The 24,920-nt window shown below is 48.4% G+C and overlaps 1 long non-coding RNA gene across 1 annotated transcript in view; it reads right to left on the reverse strand.

Moving 5' to 3' along the window:
* Positions 1 to 24,920, reverse strand: part of LOC138260805 (uncharacterized) — a 94,750-nt gene that overhangs the window by 47,197 nt on the left and 22,633 nt on the right. The window contains exon 2 of the long non-coding RNA XR_011199000.1: positions 11,398 to 11,629. This is a non-coding gene — a long non-coding RNA (uncharacterized lncRNA). The remainder of the gene's footprint in view (positions 1 to 11,397; positions 11,630 to 24,920) is intronic.

Consider the following 24,920-nt stretch of genomic DNA (forward strand, 5'->3'; position numbering starts at 1 on the left):
TTGGAGGTTCTGCCATTTTCCTTCTTTCCTCTGAAGGCAGCAGCCCCTCTGTTTTGGACGTTGTGTTGTATAATTTTTATAGCGCTTCTTATCGCTGAAAGGGCCACACAAAGGCTCTGATTCATACCAGGTGCCTGGGCAGCCTTTTAGAAGTGAACGGTTGATAGGTCGTCGGTTGGAGTTAAAGCTTGTATGAGACATGTTGGTGAGGTGCATGAGGTGTGGAAAATACTCTAAAGTTGGTCTGGGAAAACCACTGCAGCCTTTTCTTAAGTAAAAGTTGTTGCAGAAAAGTTTGAAAATAGATGTGTCTGCTTATGTAGATAATGGCTCTCATTTCAACTTTGGTGGGCGGCAAGTGCCGCCCGCCAAGTTGAAAGCACTGGGTGGCCGCACTCCCGCGGGGTCTATTTTGAGATACCCGGTGGGCAGTAACCTGGTTTCCCGCCTGCCGGCCCAGCAGGGATCTCGGCCACAACACGGGAGCCAGCTCCAAATGGAGCCGGCGGTGTTGCGGCGGTGCGACGGGTGCAGTTGCACCCGTTGCGCTTTTCACTGTCTGCTATGCAGACGCTGCATGGGGCCGTGGCAGGGGGCCCCTGTACTGCCCATGTCAGTGGAATGGCAGTGCAGCGGCCCCCAAGGGCATTGCGACTCCCCTTTCCGCCAGCCTTTTCATGGCGGTTCACACCGCCATGAAAAGGCTGGCGGGAGTGGGGCTCGTAATCCCCTGAGCAGCACTGCCCTGGGGGATTACAACCACCGGGACAAAAGTGACGGGAAAATGCCGGTCCTGGCGGTGCGACTGCGGCACTTCTGCCATGGTCGTAATGCCCAAGTTTGTACCGCCAGCCTGTTGATGGTACAAACTCCAAAACACCCCTGGTGGTCTTTGACCGCCAGGGTTGTTATTAGGGCCATAATTTTTTGGGTCTGGTGGTTAAAGATGGCTTTAGCTGTTTTGTCGGTTTTCCGAGTTTAAAAAAAACATCACAGCATAATGTTTTGGTCAGCAGTCTTCTTCCATTGGTCTGTTACATTGTCTGTTACTCTTTGCTTCCGTCTACTACTTGATACACCATGGTGCAAAGAGTCAGTCCACTTTAGTTAGCATTCTCTCTGCGTGCAGTGTGGACCTTCATACAGAAGGTAGTCCAAAGGGCTCATGAAACACTGTTGTATTTTGCTTTTTTGGGTCGAGCATGCAAGCACCCTTGACCTGTTGTAAGTATTGTGGGCTTTTAACCACATCCATCTTGTGTCCATCACTTTCAAGCATTCATGAGCTTGCCTTTCAAAAATACTTTGATGTCATTGGTAATTGCTTTACGTTTGTCCCGCCTTGGGGCTGTTTTGTTACTGCCGTTCATACTGACCCTGTTACCTGGATAATTGCACGATTGATTATATACTTCAGCGTGGGAGAACTATATTTTTATTTTGTCTCTCCCTTTCGTGCTACGTGGAAGCCATGGCCCTCAACGCCAACAGCGCAAACTCCATTGGTGGCATTGGAGCGCTGGTCACATTGGTCACACTGTTTGCTGAGAGTAATTTCTTTTGGCTCTCCCCTTCACGCTGCATAGCTCACCCAAAAACACTTATAATTTGCAAATGCTTCATGTAAAGATCACAGATGACAATTTGAATAATCTCATATGTTTGGGTGACCCTTCTAGTTTATTTCTTCTCTGTGGCTGTCATGTGTCTTGTTTTGGGAATTGTGATAGCCAGCCAGCCAGCAACTCTGATGGTGGGGTGGTTGAAAGTGGTATTCTATTGGAATTAGCATGGCAGATTTAAATTAGGATGCTAAATGGCAACATTTTCTATTTTGCTACAGATAGAAGAAGGTAAATGGAAGTGCTTTAGTTGTTTGCAGAGCCACTGGAATTTTGCGGTAGGAAAAGACCAAATTATGCGTCAGGCTTGACCAATTTCTGTGGCAAGAAAAGCCCAGTTATGAATTTACAATGCCAATAGCTCTAACTCAAGCAAAAGCGAGACCCATTGCATCGCAAATGCTTGTTTACTGTTGCTATGGATATGTATGTCAAGCACTAACCTGTTCGTCTCACGGAGACACAATGTTGACCAAGCTGCTTGTTTCCAATTCCAGCAAACTTTGCATGCCTCCCACTTAAGTATACATGATCGGAACCGCAACATCCCAGGGGAAAGGGGATGGATGCCAGAAGGAGAGAGACACTGAGTCGCAGGGCTGGATCCAGACACCTAGTGATGGTTCTTGAAGAGCTGGTCTTCCTATGATAAATTACACATCAGTCAAATAACTAATATCTCATAAACCCATGCATACTCTATTGTTAAACTATGATGTACAGGCTAGATGCACCTGTTGGGAACCCCCTTCTCGCTTTTGATGGCTCTCCCTCTCTCTGGGAATTTTCAGAAACAAAGTGGATTACCTGCAATTAAATAAGAGCCTTGCACCTCCTATAATGTCAATAACTACTCCCAGTGTGATCCCAGACTAGTCCCTCATCACCTCAATTAAGCCTACCTAGATGTTTCTTGATGTTCAGTGGATATCTTGCATGTTTCACCTTGATGAGATTTGGCCTAGCATCCTTTTGACTGTGTGCTGGACTTCGTTTTTGCTGGTTTTGGTACTCTGGGTACTTTACCACTGCTGGCCAGTGCTAAAGTGCAAGTGTTCTCTGTGTAAACTGTATGTGTAATTGGCCTTTCCATGGTTGACATATCTGATTTACTAACACATCCCTAGTAAAGTGCACTAGAGGTGCCCAGGGCCTGTAAATAAATTGCTACTAGTGGACCTGCAGCACTGATTGCACCACACATGAAAAGCCCTGTAAACATGGCTCAGACCTGCCCCTGCAGTGTCTGTGTGTGCAATTTTAAACTGCCAATTTGACCTGGCAAGTGTACCCACTTGCCAGGCCCAAACCTTCCATTTTTGTACATGTAAGACACCCCTAGGGTAGGCCCTAGGTAGCCTCATGGGCAGGGGGCAGTGTATGTTAAAAGTTGGACATGTAATCATGTGTTTTACATGTCCTGATAGTGAAATACTGCAAAATGTGTTTTTCACTATTGCAAGATCTATCCCTCTTATAGGTTAACATGGGAAATGCCTTTAACTATCTTTTAAGTGCAGTTTCCCATTGGGAGCAGATAGAGATGTGGTGTTTGGGGTCTCTGAACTCACAATGTAAAAATACATCTTTTGGTAAAGTTGTTTTTTAGATTGCCAGTTTGAAAATGCTACTTCTAGAATGTGGGCATTTTCTTGCTTAACAATTCTGTGCCTCTGCCTCCTTGTGGAATCCACATCTGGGTCAGACTGACATTTGGACTGTTTGTCAATTCCCTCTAGACAGTGACACAAAGGGAGCTCGGGTGTAGCATGCATATCCTGATGAGTCTCCTGGGCTAGAGTGGGGAGGGAGGAGCTGACACTTCCATCTGAAAGGGCTGTGCCTGTCCTTACACAATGTTGTCTCCAACCCCCTGGTGTGTGTCTGGGGCCAGGCCTGGGCAAGGCAGGATCTTGTCAACCACAGAGACTTCCCTTTGAAGTTTGACTACTTCAAAGGCAGAGCTGGGTGTAAGTAGTGGACCCAAAACCTTAGACTTTTAGAACGCTTCTGGATCAAGAGGACCCTCTGCCAAGGAGAAGAGCTGAAGAGCTGGAGGAGGAGTACTGCCCCTTTCCTGTATGTGCTTTGCAGGGTTGGCCTGAGGTTGCTGCTTCTACCTTAGAGAGGGCAAAGACTGGACTTTGCTGTGTATTCTTCTTGTGACGTTTCTCCAAGGGCTTGGACTGAGCTTGCCTCCTGTTAAGAAGTCTCAGGGACAGCAAAGGCTTCACCTACCAGCCTCTGGCTTCACTTGCTGTGGACTCTAACTCACCAGGTGATGCCTATTCTAGTTTCTGGGCCCTTGGGAGTGAAAGCTGGTGAAAAACCAAGTGCACTGACCTCAAACAATGCCTGGACTGACACTGCTGCCTGACCCGCGACCCCTCCTGCAGCTGAAGCCGCTGGCCCCGCTGGAGTGCGGTGACCCTGACTGACATTGAGGCCTGACGCGGCAGCAGGTGCTGATGTCCCATGACTTTGTGAGTCCCAAGTGCCATTTCACCAACATCCGTGACACCCAACTCTGCTGCAACACCTGCAGCCCGAGGCGTGACCATGACCCTGTGACGTCATCCACCCCTTCTTGACCCGCCAGACATTGACCCCGCTGAAGTGTAAGGAACCGACGTTTCACATAGATGCCCCCTCATCTCCACTGCTCTGCAGCAAGGACCCAACACTTCAACCCAACGCCTCCGCTCTACTGTGCCACAACACCGTAACAGATGCCGCACTGGATCCAGCGCCGCCTTGCTTCCCCAACTTCTTGCACCGGCTTGTTTCCTCACTTTCACAAGGTACTGTACCTGGGTTTCCATGTGACTCTGTTACCGGCGCAATTGGCATCAGATTGTGGTTAACAGCTCTGTCACGACCCTATGATAACACCAAAATTGAAGCATTTGTATTTCTAACCGCTATATTGAAGTTTAATCTTCGGAAATTCATAACTTTGACTGTGTATGTTTGATTTTTGTTGTTTTGGTCTTGTTATAATCTGATAAATATTAGCTATGTTTCTAAATGGGTATGAAGTCTTTTTGTTGTGTTTTCACTGTGTTACTGTGTGTGATTATCCAAATACTTTACACATTGCCTCTATGATAAGCCTCACCACTTGTGCCAAGCTACCAAGGGGGTGAGCAGGGTTTTTCCTAGGTGTGTATCTCACTAACCTGACTAGAGGGAGGGCCCCTGCTTCAACAGAGTGCAAACTGACTGCAACCAGAGACCCAATTTCTAACACATAGGATTAGCACAGTGACATCCACGTTGAGCTGTGACTTGACAAAATCCTTTTGCAACTCTACACACAGTATTACAGCTTTGGATTGGTAAAATACCATCCCTGTCAACCTGGAATGAATGAAAGCAACCCCTGACAGATATTTCACTATCAATATAGCTCTTCAGAGAGGTTTAGCTTTGCCCAAACACAAGGAAGCACCCAGTAAAAGTCACTTATAATGGGTGTTCATACTTGTACCACCCAGTATACTAGGGGCTTATACTTATAGTGAGCTGAAAACTGTGTAACAAGGTCCACTATTTATAATAATTTGAAGGTGGTACAAACACTGCAAATGAATGTTAGAAGTATAACTTTAGAATTTGTAAAGAATGTGTAGTTTAAAAATTGGTTTGGATTAAGAAAATAACTTTTCCTAACTATAAATAAGCTTTAACCATTGCTTTTTTATCGACTTTCAATGTTTTAAAAGCTTTTTAACACACATTTATTTCAAATTCTAGCGTCTAGTGTTGCAAGAGGAAACTTGTGATGTGGAGAGTCATATAGTACAATGGAGGAGAGTGTTGTAAAGTCTATTTTGATAGACTGGAGAATTGTAGATTGGTATAAAGTGGAGTGGGGTAGAGTGAAGTGCATATCACATAATGTAGGAAAGTGTTATATAGTGTAGTGGCATGGAGTCTCATATAGTGGCGTAAAGTATCATAACCTGAAATAGCGAGTTGTACAGTGGACTGGTTTGTCAAACAATAGAGAAGGGAGTTGTAAACTGTCATAGAGTAGTGTAGAGTATTTTAGATCGGGGAATCATCAAGTGGAGGGTCCTAGAGTACGGTGGAAGAGAGTGGACTGCCATGTCATATGGTGAAGTGGCATATAATAGAGAGAAACTGAGTAGGATGTTGTTGAGAGTCATACATTGTAGTACAGTGGTGAAGAGTGGAGTACAGTGTCATATAGGGCCTCATTCTCACCCTGGCGGTAATTACCGCCAGGGCGGAGGTCGGCGGTAGCACCGCCAACAGGCTGGCGGTGCTCCGCCGGGCATTCTGACCGCGGCGGTACAGCCGCGGCCAGAAGCGGAAAGCCGGCGGGCTACCGCCGACTTTCCGCTGCCCGTCTGAATCCTCCATGGCGGCGGAGCGCGCTCCGCCGCCATGGGGATTCAGACACCCCCTACCGCCATCCTGTTCATGGCGGCTCTCCCGCCATGAACAGGATGGCGGTAGGGGGTGCCGCGGGGCCCCTGGGGGACCCTGCCGTGCCCATGCCAATGGCATGGGCACGGCAGGGGCCCCCGTAAGATGGCCCCAAAAAGTATTTCAGTGTCTGCCCAGCAGACACTGAAATACGCGACGGGTGCAACTGCACCCGTCGCACCTTCCCACTCCGCCGGCTCAATTCTGAGCCGGCATCCTAGTGGGAAGGTTGATTTGCCCTGGGCTGGCGGGCGGCCTTTTGGCGGCCGCCCGCCAGCCCAGGGCAAATGTCAGAATCACCGCTGCGGTCTTTCGACCGCGGTGCAGTGTTCTGACGGCGGTACCTTGGCGGACGGCCTCCGCCGTCCGCCAAGGTCAGAATGACCGCCATAGTGTCATAGAGTATAGTACAGTGTTGTAGACTGGAGTTGCATTCAGTGGAGTAGACTGTTGGGCAGCGGAGCAGTGTAGAGCAGAGTATAGTACAGTGACATAGCATGGGATAAAGGTGTAGTAGAGTGGAGTACATTGGAGTATTGTACCGTAGAGTGGAGTAAAGTGTCATAGAGTGGAGTGGAATATTATAGACTATAGTGGCGTGGAGTGCGGATGAGTGGAGTGGCATAGCATACAGGCAAGTAAAGTGTCATAAATTGGAGTACAGTGTTGTACAACAGTGTGGTGAGGTGTTGTACAGTACTGGAAAGTGGTGTAGACTATAGAAGAGTGGCATAAAGTCTAGTTGAATTTTTCAGAGGAGACTGTTCTATAGTACAGTGTGGTAGAGTCTGGTACAGTGATTTGGCATACACTGTTATAGAGTACAATGGCATTGAGTGGCATATATTGGAGTGGCATACAGTGGAGTAGTGGAGTAAATGGAGTATTGCGCCAGAGTGGAGTGGAGTAAAGTGGGGGTGTAGCGACACACAGAGTTGTGCAAAGTGTTGTATAGTGGACTATAGTATCACAGAGTAGAGTGGAGCAGGGAGTTGTACACTGCCACACAGTAAAAGTTCAGTGTTGTAGAGAGTACTGAAGGGGTAAAGACAGAAGTAAAGTGTCAGAGAGTGGCATACAGTGTATTAGAGTGATGTAGGGTAGAGTTGTGTAGAGTAGTAGTGTGTGAAACAGAGGAGCTGCATAGAGTGGATTGTTGTATAGTAACAAAGAGTGAGGTAAAGTCTCGCACAGTGGAGTAGAGTCACGCAGAGTGGTGTAACCTAGTGTGGAGTAAAGTACAGTAGAGTGCATTGGAATGTTGTAGAGTGTCATGGAGTGACTTGTACAGGCTGATCGTAGGTAGAAAAGTATTATAAATTGGAGCTGGGTCTCGTGCAGTAGAGTGGAGTGCTGTGTAGTGTAGAAAAGTGTTATATAGTAGAATAAAGTGTTGTACATTGGAGTGTGCTGGCATAGACTCAAGTATAGAGTAGGAGAGAGGAATGTATGGGGATGGAGAGGAGTAGAATGTCAAAGATTGCCATGAAGTATGGTAGACTTTTATAGAGTGGAGTTATATAGCGTGGAGGAGGGTGTAATACAATGGTGTAGTGTGGAGGTAAGTAGCGTACACAGTAGTGGCACAGAGTAGATTACCATAAAGTGGAGTAGCATACAGTGGAATACTGTACATTGGAGTGGAGAAGAGTAGAGTGGCTTAGAATGGAATAGCACAGAGTTGTGTGGTGCAGAGTGGAGTGGTGTAGAGTGGAGTAAGGTACAGTGGATTAGCATAGAGTGGGGTGGCATACATTGAAGTGGAATAGCGTAGAGTTGAAGAAATGTATGAATTGGAGTGGTGTCTCATACAGTAGAGTTAAGTGCTGTGTTGAACAGTGTTGGAAACTCATAAATTGGAGTATAGTGTTGTACAATACAGTGTATGGGCATAGAGTTGAGTGCAAATTTGAACAGTGGATTGTACGGGAAAGAGTGGAGTAGAGTTCAGCAGAGTGGCATAGAGTGTAATAGAATTTTGTGAAGTGGAGTTATATAGTGTGGAGTATAGTAAATTGGAGTGTTGCAGAGTAGAGTAGTACAGTGGGATGGCATAAAGTGGAAAAGTGTAGAGAGAAGTAGCATAGACTAGAGTGGCATATGTGGGAGTCACTTAGGGCCAGATGTAGGAAAGCTTTAGCGACTCGCAAACGGCGAAAAACACTGTTTGCGAGTCGCTAAAGCCCATCTGGTATGTAGAAATGCATTTTGCGAGTCGGAACCGACTCGCAAAATGCATTTCAGAGTCGCAAATAGGAAGGGGTGTTCCCTTCCTATTTGCGAGTCGCACTGGTATGCAATTCCATTTTCGACCACGAAAGCGGTCGCAAATGGACTCGCAGTTACCATCCACTTGAAGTGGATGGTAACCCAGTCGCAAACGGGAAGGGGTCCCCATGGGACCCCTTCTCCTTTGTGACTGGACCAAAAAATATTTTTTTAGAGCAGGCAGTGGTCCAATGGACCACTACCTGCCCTGAAAAATACTGAAACAAAACGTTTCGGTTTATTTTTCAAAGTGCAGCTCGTTTTCCTTTAAGGAAAACGGGTTGCACTTTGAAAAAAAAAAACTGCTTTATTTCAAAGCAGTCACGGACATGGAGGTCTGCTGACTACAGCAGGCCTCCATCCCCGTGAGTGCCCTAAATCGCTATGGGGTCGCAAATTGCGACCCACCTCATTAATATTAATGAGGTGGGTCTTTGCGACTCCATAGCGACTCGCAGAAGGTGTCTGAGACACCTTTCTGCATCCCAAATTGCGACTTGCAATTTGCGAGTCGCAGGGACTCGCAAATTGCAAGTCGCAATTTGGGAAGTTGCTACATCTGGCCCTTAGAGTGTAATACAGTATAGTGTAGCAGTATACAGTGGAGTAGCTTAAAGTGTAATAGCATATAGTGTAGTCGTGTACAGTAGAATGGCATACATTGAAGTGGTTTAGACTGGAGCGGTATATTGTGGAGTGTGACAAAGTCTAATAGCATACAGTGGAGTGGCGTACAGTTGAGTGGGGCCGAGTGGAATACCATACAGTAGAGAGGCAAGGATTGAAGTTGTGTACAGTTTAATAGCGTAGATTGGAGTGGCGTACAGACGAATAGCATACAGTGGAGTACACTGATGTGGCAAAGAGTAGAATAGCATAGAGTGGGTACAACAGGGTAGAGTAGAGTGGCATTCAGTGGAGTGAGGTAGACTGGAGTAGTGTACAGTGGAGTAGGGTACAGTTAAACAGTATATAGTGGAGTGGCATAGAATCGAGTGGTGTCCAATGGACTAGGATAGAATGGAGTGGCACAGAGTGGAATGGTGTACAATTGTGTGGCGCAGAGTGGAGTAGCATATAGTGGAGTGACATACGGTGGAATAGCATAGAATGAAGTGGTGTACAGTAGAAGGGCGTAGACTGGAATAGCGTATGGTAGAGTAGTGTACAGTGCAGTGGCATACAGTGAAGTGGTATAGACTGGAGTGGCATCCACTGGAATGGAGCAGAGTATGATAGCATACAGTGGGGTGGCCTACAGTGAGTGGAGTCCAATGGAATAGCATAGAATAGAGTGGGGTAGAAATGAGTGGCATACACTGGAATAGCATTGACTGGAATGGCATATAGTGGAATTACGTAGAGTGGAATAGCATATACTGGAATAGTATTTAGCAGAGTGGCACACAGTAAGGTGGCATATACTGAAGAGGTGTAGTGTTGAGTTGAAAACAGGGTAATAGCGTAGAGTGGAGTGGCATAGTGTGGAGTTGTGTACAGTGTAATATCTTAGAGTGGAGTGATGTATAGTGGAGTGTTGTACTGCCGAGTGGCATAGAGTGCAATAGTATACAATGGAGTATCATACAGTGTAGCTGCCTATTATGGATGGTGTAGAATGGAGTGGCACATCATGGAATGGGAAAGAGTATAATAGTATACAGTGGAGGGCCATCCATTGGTGTGGGGTCAGATCAAAGTGGCGTAGAGTGGAGTGCCATGTACTGGAGTGGTGTGGAGTGGAGTACATTACACTGGAAAGGTATACAATGGAATAGCTTACAGTGGAGTGACATATAGTAGAATGGCATTACGTTGAATAGCATATATTGAAGTGGAGTATAGGGGAGTGGTATACAGTAGAGTGGTGTACTCTGAGGAATCATTAAGTGGAGTTGCATACAGTGTAGTAGTATAGAGGGGAGTTGTTTACAGTGTAATAGCATAGCATGGAGTTAATTGAGTGGAGTGTTGTATAGTGGAGAAGCTTAGAGTATAATAGTGTATAGTGAGCAGCGTACACTGGAGTTTCATATAATGGAGTGGTGTAGACTAGAGTGATATACAGTGGGATGGGGTAGAGTTTAATAGCATAGAGTAGAGTTGTGTCATTTGGGGTGGGGTCCAATCGAATAGCATAGAATGTAGTGACATAGAGTGGGGTGCCATGCACTGGAATAGTGTGGAGTGGGGTAGCATATAATAGAAGGGCACACAGTAGAATAGCATAGAGTGGAGTGGCATACAGTGGAATGCGTAGAGTGGAGTAGCAAATACTGTAGTTGCGTAGAGAGGAGTGGAATACAAGGTAGTCTTGACAAGCTAATTCACAGTTCCTCAGCAGCAGTACCCTCAAAAGCCCACCTTCCAGCAGCACTGAATCCGTGACAGTGGAAGTATCAGTGGATTGGAGTGGTTAAATGAGGGGAAGGTACTGCAGGGAGGGAGATCTGCAAAAGATGATGTTGAAGATTAGCAGTGGTTTGAAACAGTACTCAAGACCTGTTTCTTATATACAATATACAAGATATGTTCACAGGGCTTCTCACCTGAAATAGATTTTGATGAAAACGTTTGTAGTGTGAATTGTAACTTTCATAAAAACCTCATAACTATCATTTGAAGGACTATAACATCCATAGGCCACTCAACAGGTTTCAAGTGCTTGAAACATTGTCTTTGGAGCTCAAGCACATGTCTTATAAATACCATAACAGGGAGTGCGCTAAAGACTTTTCTCAAAATTCATATGCACTCTGTGATTTCCTGTAGACGTAGTTTACTGTGATTTGTTATGCATACTTTCTTAAGTTAATTCCACCTATTGTTCCCAGTGCAACAGACTTCCTTATGTCAAACATTCTAGTCTCTGAAAAAAAATATAGTTCACTTAGACCTTTGCAGCGCTTCTCTTTAGATTATTTATCTAGCACCTGAGCAAGATTCCTGAGGACTCACAGGAACAAGTGCATGATCAATCAAATGTTATAATCTCTTCGCCCACTTTAAAATAACGAAAGAACAGAGAGCATGTGAAGCAGACACTCCTTACTAGGCTTGCAGTTTGTGACTCACGCTGCCACTGTCATTCATCCATTACTGCGCCGCTCAGCTGCTCGTGATGCCTCTCAGCTGCTTGCGGTGCTGCTCTGATCCAGAATTCTTCACTAAATTTGTCCGTGGTTGGGTGCAACGGGTTTTCATAGGAAGAGGGCATGGCGCTAGGCAACCATGATGTCAGTGGCAATGCAAGTGCTTATTATGTGATTCACACAATGAAGCCGCTAAAATAGAAACAGGACTAGGTAAACAAATCAGAAAGAAACATAAATGCAAAACTAAAGACATGTCCATGGACGGTTCCCATTTTGTGTGACATGGGTTACAGCTGCAGAGTCAATACTACTGAACAGGAGGTATAAACATGATGCATAATGCAATGAACAGCAACTTGTAAGTTAGTTTAAAGTCTGTACAACTAAACATGATCATGATAATCTTAAAGTCTGTACCCCTAAACATGATATAAGGATATAACTCAGTTAGTAAAGTCCTAGGGACAATGCAGGGCACTGCACCTATCATCAGTGTTATGTTGCACAACAAAGGTTATCAGTGTTGTACCCAGCCAGCAACTTTAGATGTGTAGATTCCGGAATGCTCAGAAGGCATGACAAGTGGTGCACACTTAAGATGCCTAGAGAGGAGTTGCATACAGTGTAACAGTGTAGAGTGGAGTTGTGTACAGTGTGATAGCATAGAATGAAGAGACGTAGAGTGGAGTGCCATACACTGGAATGGTATAGAGAGGAATAGTGTACAATGGAGTGGCAGACAGTGGAATTGTTTACAGTAACGTTTTGTAGAGTGGAGGGGAATACTGTGTGATAGAGTAGAGTTTAGTGGCATACAGTAGAATGGCAATAGAGTGGAATTGCCTATAGTGGAGTAGTTGCCTGTAGAGTGGCGTTCAGTGGAGTGATATAACTGGAGTGCCATACAGTGGTGTTGCATACAGTATAATAGAGTAGAGTGGAGTGGCGTAGAGTGGAGTCTCATACAGTGGAGAGGTGTAGAGTGGAGTGGCATACAGTGGAATAGCATATAGCGGCTACAGTAGTATAGCACATGGATGTATGTGAAATTTAGTGTAGATTATGGTGTGTAGAAAAATGCAAACCAGAGAATTGCATTGCCTTGCCTTTCTCTAGATTTACCAATCAACACAGGACCATGCATCGTTCCTTTGTATATCTGACTTAAGTACTGCATTGCCCATGCAACACCATGAGTGCTGCAATGGTACTGCAGTCCAATAATACAGCTTCGACTTAGCTATATCTTGGGCCATAGTATACCATGACAAGTTTGCAGTGTACCCTGAAACACCGTGATGAGAAGCCAGTATACAATTGGGTAAAGGCAGTATTTTGAGAATTAAAATTCAGCCATGTAGTGTTTTAGTGTAAGGGCCTTAGACATAGGTAAGTGGTAGGTCCACTTCATTAAAGTGATAATAAGTAGAACATTTATATTTTTATAGATTTTCAAATAGGGTTACAACAATGTGTACCGCAGTAGTTTTACATAATAATGTGAAATTCAGTGTACGTGCAACACTGACAGATGTTGCTAAGCTTAAATGCCTTATAACTTAAAAAATACTTACCCTACTACTTAAATGGAGTACCCACAAATCATCATCTCTGCACCATAATGTATAAACCTGCCAAGTTTCATGTACATCAATTTAGCTGTTTTCACGCTACATCAAATAAATAGTCTATGGAAAATGCGATGGTGGAAAAATTGTTTTGTTACCCCATTTTATCTTTGCACACCCTTAAGGATTTATGACAAATATTTACATCCTCTCAAAATGTAGAAAATGCTATAGTTCTGGAAAGTTTTGTGGTGATTCTTCAAATGGGTAGAAAATTATTATAGAGGTAATATCCAAGGAATTCCTGTCTTTGTGAATACTAATTATAACTACAGAGTGGCAATCAGGTTTACAGTGATCTCTTTCTTTTTATCTGTTGCTTTTGTTTATTGGTTTAAATTACCATGTGACCATAAATGTGTCTTTTAGTTGTTCATGCAGTAATTCTGAAACTCTACATATGCAGTCTACTTTACTTTTTGAGTGTATTTGCTACATTTAGTACATTGTGATACATGTGAAGACCAAAGTGAATTAAAGCCAATCACTGTTATTATAAAAATTGAGAATATTATTTTTTCCTAATGGCCAATTATTGTGTCCTCCATATAGTAGTTTCTGTAGCTCACTGCTGGGTCACTTTGTCATTTTGTTGCACAAGAGTTCATTGGGAATATGATTTTTGTTTGGCTTGCTGGGAACATTTTTATTTTGTGAGCAACAGAGAATGCAAAGAAAACCTAGGTAGATTAACTCCTGGGTCACCAAGGACGTAATGGTTACGCCCGGTGGCGCGGCGCTGAGGCGCCATAGATGTAACCATTAAGTCCTGGGACCGGCCCTCAGGGAAGAGGTAGGGTTCCCCCCGAAGGCCTCCTCCCCAACCACCCAGGGCAGGGCTGGAAGGGGAATCACTTCCCCTTCCACCCCTGACCCTCCCACCCGTGACATCTGATTACGTCAGCGTGTGATCGCACGCTGACCTCATCAAAGGTCACCTACCATCATGCATGCTCCCAGCGCGATCTGAGGAGAAACAGATTGGTTTCTCCTTGGTACGGGGGCAGGGTAAGTCAGAAAGGCATGGAAAGCAAAGGCTTTTCTTTTCCTTTTCTTGTCACTCTGAGCATTCCTGCAGCCTGATCACATAGCGATCGCGCTGCAGGAATGCCCACTAGACACCAGGGAGTTTTGTTTTGTTTTTGGCATATAAGGAGAGCGACCCCTTGGGCAAGGGTAGCTCCACCTGTGGAATTTTTTCTAAGGTTATTTCTGCCCCCCCCCCATATTAATTAGGCTGATCTGCCCTGGAGGGGGGGGGGTGATCAGAAGCCATTAGACACCAGGGATTTTTTGTTGTTGGTTATATTGATAAGGGGAGCAACCACCTAGGCAAGGGTCGCTCCCCAGGGGGCAATTGTTTTATTAGGCCTTTTCTGCCCCGAGGGCAGATCAGCCTATATCAATTAGGCCAATTTGCCCCCAAGGGGGGCAGAATCCACCAGGCACCAGGGATTTTTTTTTTTTTTACAAATGGGGAGCGACCCCTTAGGCAAGGGTTGCTCCCCTTAGGGGCAATTTTATTTTAGGGTATTTCTGCCCCCCTTGGGGACAGATCTGCCTATTTTTCTTAGGCTAATCTGCCACCAAAGGGGGCAGAAACCACTAGATCCCAGGGATTTTATTTTGTGCCAATTGCACGCAAGGGTCGCTCCCTTGGGGGGCAAATTTATTTTACCCCATTTCTTCCCCCCTTGGGGGCAGATCAGCCTTTTTTTTATAAGGTCAATCTGCCCCTAGGGGGGCAGAAAGCCCACCAGAGACTAGGGAAGATTTTTTCAAAAAAAGAGGGTGAGAGTATGGCCATACCCCAACTCCAAATAAATGGGGACAAAGTTTTTCTGCCCACTTATGGGAAAATGCCGCAATTACCCCTGATCCACTCCCTGGGGGGTAGAAAGCATATTAGATGTCAGGGAATTTAAAAAAACAAAAAATAGTGGGGTGGAGGCTACCAACCGGTATGGGCCTGTTTATGCCCCCACCCCAACTGAAGGGGGTAACAGTCTTTCAGCTCTCCTCCTGCACACTAAAACATCTTGGGGGGTCATTACAACCCTGGCGGACGGTGTTAAAACAGCGGTAAGACCGCAAACAGGCCAGCGAAAAAAAAAAGGGAATTATGACCGTGGCGGAAACCGCCAACAAAGACAGCCACTTTAACACTCCGACTGCCACGGCGGTCAGGACAAACAGCGCGGCGGTCACCACCAACAGACAGGTGGGAGAAAAAATACCGCCAACAGTATTACAACCTACCAATCCGCCACCTTTTCTGGGGCGGATTCACCGTGGATAAAAACACGGTGGAAACAGCCATTTCAATGGGAAAACGCTCACCTCTACACACTCCACGAGGAAGGAGGACACCATGGAGCCGGAACTCCAAATACTCCCTGCGATAGTCTTCCTGCTCCTGAACGAACATCATCAACGCCGGCACCGAAGACAACGGTGAGTACTGCACCTACGACATAGGGGAGGGGGGAGGCAAAAGTCAGGGACACACGCAACCCCCCCACCCCAACCCCGACCATCACCCACTACAACACACACACCAATGCATATCCAAACATTACAGCAACAACCATCAAACCCCCCGGAAGAATGCAAAGACAAAAGGAAATGAGTGCAACCATTGTAATATATAAAAATACAGTAACCAAATATATACAGATATATATACACATTCAACAAAATATACATCACGATTAGTAGTGCAGGTAATGCACCATTCAATGTCCGTGGACCACTGGACTCAAAATGCATGGGCAAGGCCCACACACGATACCTGAGCAAAATGGAGAGAACACTGCTGGGGCATCAGATAGAAATACAACATGCACCTCAGGGGGAAAGGAAGGGGGGGCACCTCAGCCGGATGACAGTACCACGCCAGATCCACAAAGGGGCTACATGCCCATTGATGTATCCTGGGGAGTGCAAAGCCACAGTCTCTCAAGTCTCTACAGTGGGTGGTTTACCCACTGTTCAATCCTGGGGAGTGCAAAGCCACAGTCTCTCAAGTCTCTACAGTGGGTGGTTTGCCCACTGTTCAATCCTGGGGAGTGCAAAGCCACAGTCTCTCAAGTCTCTACAGTGGGTGGCTTGCCCACTGTTCAATCCTGGGGAGTGCAAAGCCACAGTCTCTCAAGTCTCTACAGTGGGTGGCTTGCCCACTGTTCAATCCTGGGGAGTGCAAAGCCACAGTCTCTCAAGTCTCTAAAGTGGGTGGTTTGCCCACTGTTCAATCCTGGGGAGTGCAAAGCCACAGTCTCTCAAGTCTCTACAGTGGGTGGTTTACCCACTGTTCAATCCTGGGGAGTGCAAAGCCACAGTCTCTCAAGCCTCTACAGTGGGTGGCTTGCCCAATGTTCAATCCTGGGGAGTGCAAAGCCACAGTCTCTCAAGTCGATAACAGTCTCCACTGGTTCTGGAGGGGGACTGGTGCCCAGAGTACTTCATCCTGTTAAGGACAGACGGAGTGGATGCTGTTCTCCACTGGTTCTGGAGGGGGACTGGTGCCCAGAGTGCTTCTTCCTGTTAAGGACAGACGGAGTGGATGCTGTTCTCCACTGGTTCTGGAGGGGGACTGGTGCCCAGAGTGTTTCATCCTGCTAAGGACAGACGGAGTGGATGCATGTCTCCACTGGTTCTGGAGGGGGACTGGTGCCCAGAGTGCATCACTCTCCCCGTGACGGTCCCAGTTCCGTCACTGCCCCTGCCGCTCATGGGCTAGTGGTGCTTGAGTTGGCGGCGCTTGCCCTGTTCAGCGGTGCTTGCCCTGTTCAGCGGTGCTTGACTTTGCTGTCTCTGACCTGTTCAGCGGTGCATGCCATGGCGGTCTTTGCCCTGTTCAGCGGTGCTGCTCTGTTCAGCGGTGCTTGACTTTGCTGTCTCTGACCTGTTCAGCGGTGCTTGCCATGGCGGTCTTTGCCCTGTTCAGCGGTGCTTGCCCTGTTCAACGGTGCTTGACTTTGCTGTCTCTGACCTGTTCAGAGGTGCTTGCCATGGCGGTCTTTGCCCTGTTCCGTGGTGCTTGCCATGGCGGTCTTTGCCCTGTTCAGCGGTGCTTGCCCTGTTCAGCGGTGCTTGACTTTGCTGTCTCTGACCTGTTCAGCGGTGCTTGACTTTGCTGTCTCTGACCTGTGCAGCGGTGTTTGCCATGGCGGTCCCTCATTGCCCAGCGGGGCTGTGGCTGCCGGGGCCCTCCTGGGCAATGACTCTGGCGGTGGCTTCCTGGCCACTGACGATGGGACTGCCCTCCTGGGCACTGACTCTGGCGATGGCCTCCTGGCCACTGACGATGGGGCTGGTGGTGGCCTCCTGGGCAGCGGGGATGATGGTGGGCTTCTCCGCCGTGCTGCTCTTCCCAGACTTTGGCGCTTTCTTCTGCCCCTTCCCCACCTTGGGAGGAGTCACAGCTGAGTGGACAGTCCCCCCGGGACCATTGTGAGCGGCTTTGCCGGCTGGAGTCTTCCCCCTATCCCGTCGGGCACTGTCCAACTTCTGGTGCTTCACAGGGGGGGACTGGCTGTGCTGTGGCTCCGTGTCACACTGGCTGCCCTGGTGCCCGGTGCACTCCACATACCTCTAACAGGTACCACTGGTACCAGAAATTTTTTGGCTGACGTGCTAGAACGGGACCTATGAATTGGAGGGGGGGGTGGTGGGAAAGAGGTCAAGGTTGCTCAGGAAAAGTTTCTGACGAACACTGGGACGGGTAGCTGAAGGGGGTCTGGGAGTGGAGGAAGAGGAGGTGGTTGTAGGAGGTGTAACTTTTGTTGATTTGGGTGTGTGCCCACGTTTGTGTACTTTGGGAGGGGGCGTCACAGACACACTGGGAGAGGACACAGGGGACGTGTAAATGGTAGTGGGGGTGGTGAGTGCAGGTGAGCGGGGTGTGGTGGTGGGTGTGCTGGTGCGGGACGTAGTGGCTGTAGTGGTAGTGCATGCAGGTGAGAGTGTAGACGACACTGGGAGGGAGGAGGGAGACAAGGAGGAGGGGGACACAGTGGAGGTAGTGGATGTTGCTGTGTCTGTATGTGTGTGATGCTTGCGTGAGTGCCTGTGGGATGTGTGGTGCTTATGTTTGCCTGAGCTTCCCTTGTGTGTTGACATGTGTGCAGGCTGATGGTGTGCTTGGGATAGGCTGGGGTACAGGGGATTGGGTCTGGGTGGAGGAAGTTGGAGGGGGGAGGCTAGAGACAGGGACAATGGCTGCCATCAGTGCTGAGGCCAGAGATTGCAGGGTTCGATGAAGGGCAGCCTGACCAGAATGAATGCCCTCCAGGAATGCATTATTGTGTTGCAACTCCCTTTCTACACCCTGGATGGCATTCACAATGGTAGACTGCCCAACAGTGAGTGACCTGAGGAGGTCAATGGCCTCCTCACTGAGGGCAGCAGAGGTGGCAGGGGCTGAGGTGCCTGGGGCGAAGGTGATGCCCACCCTCCTGGGTGAGCGTGCACAGGGCGAAGGCTGAGGGGCTGCTGGGAGGGCGGTGCTGGTAGGGGGGGTGGCGGCTGAACCTGTAGAAGTGGGGGGCCACAGATTTTACCGCCACCACAAGGGAGCTCCCATCGGAGGACGAGTCCGTGTTGCTGGTTGCTGATCCTGTCCCCGCCATGAAGCTCCCCTCGCCCTCCGTCCCACTGGTGTATTCAGAGTCCGTGGTGTGGCCCTCCATGGCCATGTGGGATGCAGCTCCCTCGTGCTCCGGGGCCACTGTACCTCCGCCTGATGATGCTGATGCACAAATGAACAGGGAGAGCACAAAAAGGGGGGGGCAACAGAAGAAAGACAGGTTGAGTGCATGGCTTACCGCTACCATTGGCGGACAATGCAGACACAGCAGCCCCCTGCACTACGCCGCGCTGTTGGGCTCTACTGATGCAGTTCCTGGGATATGGCCTACATGGCTATGGTCGACATCAGCACACATAGATGACACAGGGGCATGTATACCTGTACTTGCCACTCTACAGAGGTGGGGTGGAGTGCCACATGGTCTGCATTACGGAGGGGCATAGCCTACGGAACTCGCCCTGGCCTAGGGAAACCCACAGCCCTCCTCCCCCACCCAGACACCTTCACTGCGCGCAAAGTCCGCTGAATGAGAGTGTACTCACCCCCTTGTGTCTGCTGTGATGCCCTCAAGCGCCCATCCAACTCAGGGTAGGCCAATGCCAGGATCCGGGACATCAAGGGGGTCATGGTGCGACGGGCACCCCTCCCACGTTGGGAGGCCATCCCCAGCTGAGCCTCCACCGTCTTCTTGCTCCAGCGGCGAATGTCCTCCCATCTTTTACAGCAGTGGGTGCTCCGTCTCTGGTGGACCCCCAGGGTCCGGACGTCCTTGGCGATGGCACGCCAAATATCCTACTTCTGGTGGGCACTGACCTACATGACATGTACAGGGGAAGAAGTAAAGTCATTACCAACTGCACCATCGAAGTGAGTGGCCCACATCCCTACCCTTGCCATGTGGCACATGCATTCACAGTCCTTCATGCTCGCAGAACTCTGCCCCCTTCCTTCTTACAACCAGCCCTCTCCACCCAGGCATAGCCCATACAACTTGCTCCCTGTGTACTTACCTGTTGGTCTGGAGGACCGTAGAGTAGCGTATACTGGGGGAGGACCCTGTCCACGAGCTTCTCCAATTCCTGTGCAGTGAAGGCAGGGGCCCTTTCCCCAGATGCATGAGCCATTGTCTCTTCCAGACCAAGGTCACAGCAGCACTTGCAGTATAGGACTCAACACACATACAGACAACTTTTTGGATTATGTTTCGTGTTTTGTGTAGCTGTGGGTACATACCTCTGAGTTGCTTGACTCTGTGGTCGCTGTTGTCCTTCCTAGGCACCGTCAGCTGGGACATGTGAGGAGATGGCGTAATCCTCTGGTGTACCGACCGCTGGTGGACCTGTTGACAATGGAGGAGCGACATTTAATCATCACCTACAGGTTTGACCGTGCCACAATACAGGAACTGTGTACCCAGTTGGAGCCTGACCTGATGTCAGCTATCCGCCATCCCACAGGGATCCCCCCTCAAGAGCAGGTGCTATCAGTGCTCCATTTCCTTGCAAGTGGGTCTTTTCAAACAACAGTGGCCATGGCATCAGGGATGTCCCAGCCTATGTTTTCCAACGTTGTTGTCCAGAGTGTTGTCTGCCCTGCTGAAACACATGAGGAGCTACATCGTTTTCCCTCAGGTGGAGGACTTGGCTACTGTTAAAGGTGACTTTTATGCCGTTGGACATATCCCCAACGTCATAGGTGCCATTGATGGGACCCATGTGGCTTTGGTCCCCCCCCACAGGAGTGAACAGGTGTACAGGAACCGGAAGAGTTATCATTCCATGAATGTACAGATGGTATGTTTGGCAGACCAGTACATCTCCCAGGTAAATGCTATGTTCCCCGGCTCAGTGCATGACGCCTACATCCTGCAGAATAGCAGCATCCCTTATGTGATGGGTCAACTCCACAGGCACCGTGTGTGGCTATTAGGGGACTCTGGTTACCCCAACCTGTCATGGCTCTTGACCCCAGTGAGGAATCCCAGGACAAGGGCAGAGGAACGCTACAATGAGGCCCATGGGCGGACTAGGAGGGTGACCGAACGCACCTTCGGCCTCCTGAAGGACAGGTTCAGGTGCCTCCATATGACAGGTAGTTCCCTATTCTACTCACCAAGGAAGGTGTGCTAGATCATCATCGCCTGCTGTATGCTTCACAATCTTGCTTTGCGATGCCAGGTGCCTTTTCTGCAGGAGGATGGTCCAGATGACGGTGTTGTGGCAGCTGTGGAGCCTGTGGACAGTGATGAGGAGGAAGCAGAAGAAGAAGACATTGACAACAGGGACTCAGTCATCCAGCAATATTTCCAGTGACACACAGGTGAGAACACTTTCTTGCCTACCACAAGCACTTTCACACTTCTACCTCTATCCTGTCTGTCAATTTCAAGCAGTATTTGGTATCATTTCCATTACAGTTTCACAGGTGTGGTTACCAACGTGTGTCATCTGCTTGCATTCTTCATGGACTTGTGATGTGTGACATAGGTATGTTGACATTACATTTGAGAACGGATTTTGTCACTGTCATAGCTAATACACATTTTCAAAATCACAGACTGTCTCCAGATTGTTTTGTGCTTCAAGGGTGTTTATTGAATTGCTCAATATTGGAGGGGGTGGTAAAATGGTGAGGGGTGATGGTGGAGGAATGTCCATGGCAGAGTCCATAAATGAAAAAGTGTACACTGTTCCAAAAGAAACTGTCTAGACAGACAACAAGTGTCAGTGTTAAGATAGGAGTGCCCTCAAGCGTCAAAAAGGACGCTAGGCGTCATCATTGGGCTAACTCCTCGTCAGACCGGCACTGCAATATCTGACGGGTCACCACCCAGGTGGTGGGAAGTTCATTGTCCATGCTAGTGTCAGGGTCCCCTTGGAGTGCCACGGTATCCCTCATGGTGTTCAGTATGTCCTTCAGCACCCCAACGATGGTGCCCATGGCGGAGCTGATGGTTCTGAGTTCCTCCCTGAACCCCAAATACTGGTCCTCCTGCATGCGCTGGGTCTCCTGAAACTTGGCCAGGACCGTAGCCATCGTCTCCTGGGAGTGGTGGTATGCTCCCATGATGGAGGAGAGGGCCTCGTGGAGAGTGGGTTCCCTTGGCCTGTCCGCCCCCTGTCGCACAGCAGCCCTCCCACTTCCCCTGTGTTCCTGTGCCTCCGTCCCCTGGACTGTGTGCCCACTACAACTGCCCCCAGGTCCCTGTTGTTGTTGGGGTGGTGGGTTATCCTGAGTTCCCTGTAGTGGTGGACACACAGCTGATTGACGTGTCCCGGGGACGGAGGTATGGGCCCGCTGGGTGGGTGCTGTGCTGGTGTTTCCAGAGGGTGGAAGGTCTGTGTTCGGCTGTGCCTGTGCGAGGGGAACCGACTGTCCCGAGGCCCACGATGGTCCGGGCTGGTCATCTGGATCCAGTTGGCCAGAGCTGCTGTCATCACTGTGGGCCTCTTTTGTGGGTGGGGTTGAGATGTCTGGACCCTCCTGTCTGGTGACGTTGGGTAGTGGTCCTGCAGGGGTGTAAAAGCATGATTATTGCATCTGTGTGTGTCATGGCGTGCAATGGGTGGGTGACCGTGTACCCCAGTGCTAGCATTCCTGTGTGGGGGTTTGTGTGATGATGGTTGAGGGGGGTGTTATGGGTATGTGCAGTGGGCATGCTTTAGTGAGGGGTGTCAATGCTTTGTTGTGTCGGGATGGGTGGTTTGTGTTATTAGTACATTAGTGAGGAGTTGGAGTGATAGGGGAGGGGGTGAGGGTGGGGGTCTGTGATAGCATGCAGGTAGGGTGGGGGATATGATAGTTAAGATTTGACTTACCAGAGTCCATTCCTCCACCGACTCCTCTGAGGCCCTCAGGATGCATAATGGTCAAGACCTGCTCCTCCCATGTTGTTAGTTGTGGGGGAGGAGGTGGGGGTCCGCCGCCAGTCCACTGTACCGCGATGTTGTGTCTTGAGACCACGGAACGCACCTTTCCCCGTAGGTCGTTCCACCTCTTCCTGAGGTCGTCCCGATTTCTTGGGTGCTGTCCAACTGCGTTGACCCTGTCGACTATTCTTCGCCATAGCTCCATCTTCCTAGCTATGGAGGTGTGCTGCACCTGTGATCCAAATAGCTGTGGCTCTACCCGTACGATTTCCTCCACCATGACCCTGAGCTCCTATTGGGAGAACCTGGGGTGTCTTTGCCGTGCCATGGGGTGGTGTAGGTGATGTGTGGGGTGGTGTATGTGGTGATGAGTGTGGTGATGTGTAGTGGTGTGTGGTGTTTTGTGCGTGGATGTTGTGTGGGTGATGGTGTTGTGTGCCTCTGTGTGGTGGGGTTGTTTATGCTGTGCAGTCTCTGTGGCCTTCGTCAATAATTTTTGGTCGTAGGGGTTTGTGGGTGATGTAGGTGTGTGTTTTCTATTGTGTTGGGTGTGTGGGAGTAGTGTTTGTATGTGTATCAGGTGTGTGTATTTGGAATTGTCCAATGTGGCGGTGTTTTGGAGATGTGTGTGTATTTTGAGCGCAGCGGTGTGTAACGCCAATGGAATACCGCGGTTGAAAGACCGCCGCGTGGATTCGTGGGTCGTGATAGCATGGGCGTGTTTCTGTTGGCGTTACGGTGGATGATTTGTTTTCGCCAGTTTATCACTAACCTTTGGTGTGGCGGACTTGTGTGGGTGTCTGAATTTCGGTGGATTCCGAGATGTGGGTCATAAAAGCTGTGGTGGATTTCCGCAGCCGCAGCGGTGTATTGGCGGTCTTCTGCACGGCGGTAAGCGGCTTTTACCGCAATGTTGTAATGACCACCCTTATCCCATGGCAAGCAAGAGGACATTTGATTATTTTGGGTTTTGTTTTTACATTTGGGCCATGAGAGCATGTCTAACCCTCAAAATAGTCCACTTGGAATGGTGATGGCTGCACTTTTGGACTTTGCAACACTGCCATGTAGGAAAATGTACGAGACCTAGAAACATCTCAAAACTAAACATCTGGATGAGTCCAGGGTGGTGTGCTTTACATGCACCCGCACCATTTTCTTATCCACAATGCCCTGCAAACCTCAAACTTTGCTGGAAATCACACATTTTTCCCACATTTCTGTGATGGAACCTTCCGGAATCTGCAGGAATCCAAAAAATTCCTAGCACCCAGCATTGTCACACCTATTCCAATAACAATTCTGCCCCACTTGTTAGCCTAAAAATGTTTTTTTCTCAAATTGCCCTTTTGGACCCGCTTTTGTTCCCCCTCCTTTTTTACCTGTTTTTGGCACTTCCCTGTCACAGGCACTTGGCCCACCTACGCAAGTGAGGTAACATTTTTATCGGGTGACTGAGGGGAATGTTGGGTGGTAGGAAATCTGTGCCGGTGCAGTGATCCCACTCAGAAATGTGGGAAATATGATTTTTGAGGTTTGCTGAGGATTCTGGTTAAGAAAACACTGGGGGATACACGCGTGTCACACCACCCTTGACTCCCTCGTGTTTCTAGTTTTTACAAATGTCTGGGTTTGGTAGGTTTCCCTAGCTGGCTGCTGAGCCCAGGACCAAAAACCCAGGTGCCTCCCCCGCAAAAAACAGGTAGTTTTGCATTTGATAATTTTGATGTCTCCACGCAGTGTTTTGGGGCATTTTCTGTCACGGGTCCTAGGCCTACCCACACAAGTGAGGTACCATTTTTATCATGACACCTGGGGGAATGCTGGGTGGAATTAAATTTGTGGCTCCTCTCAGATTCCAGAACTTTCTTTCACCGAAATGTAAGGAAAAAGTGTTTTTTGGGGCCAAATTTTGAGGTTTGCAAAGTATTCTGGGTAACAGAACCTGGTGAGAGTGCTACAGCTTACCCCATCCAAGGTTCCCCTATATGTTTAGTTTTTATAAATGTTTAGGTTTGCTAGGTTTCCCTAGGTGCTGCCTGAGCTAGAGGCCAAAATCTACAGCTATGCACTTTGCAAAAAACAGGTTAGTTTTCTTTGGGAAAATGTGATGTGTCCACGTTTAGTTTTGGGGCATTTCCGGTCACGGACACTACACCTACCTGTACAACTGAATTACCATTTTTATCGGGAGACTTAAGGGAATGCTGGGTGGAAGTTAATTTGTGGCTCCTCTCAGAATCCAGTACGTTCCATCACCGAAATGTGAGGAAAAGGTATTTTTTGCCAAATTTTGAGGTTTGCAAAGGATTCTGGGTAACAGAATCTGGGGAGAGCCCCACAAGTCACCCCATCTTGGATTCCCCTAGGTATCTACTTTTTATAAATGCACA

The sequence above is a fragment of the Pleurodeles waltl genome, chromosome 10, assembly GCF_031143425.1.
Source record: "Pleurodeles waltl isolate 20211129_DDA chromosome 10, aPleWal1.hap1.20221129, whole genome shotgun sequence".
In the NCBI taxonomy this organism is placed as follows: domain Eukaryota; kingdom Metazoa; phylum Chordata; class Amphibia; order Caudata; family Salamandridae; genus Pleurodeles; species Pleurodeles waltl.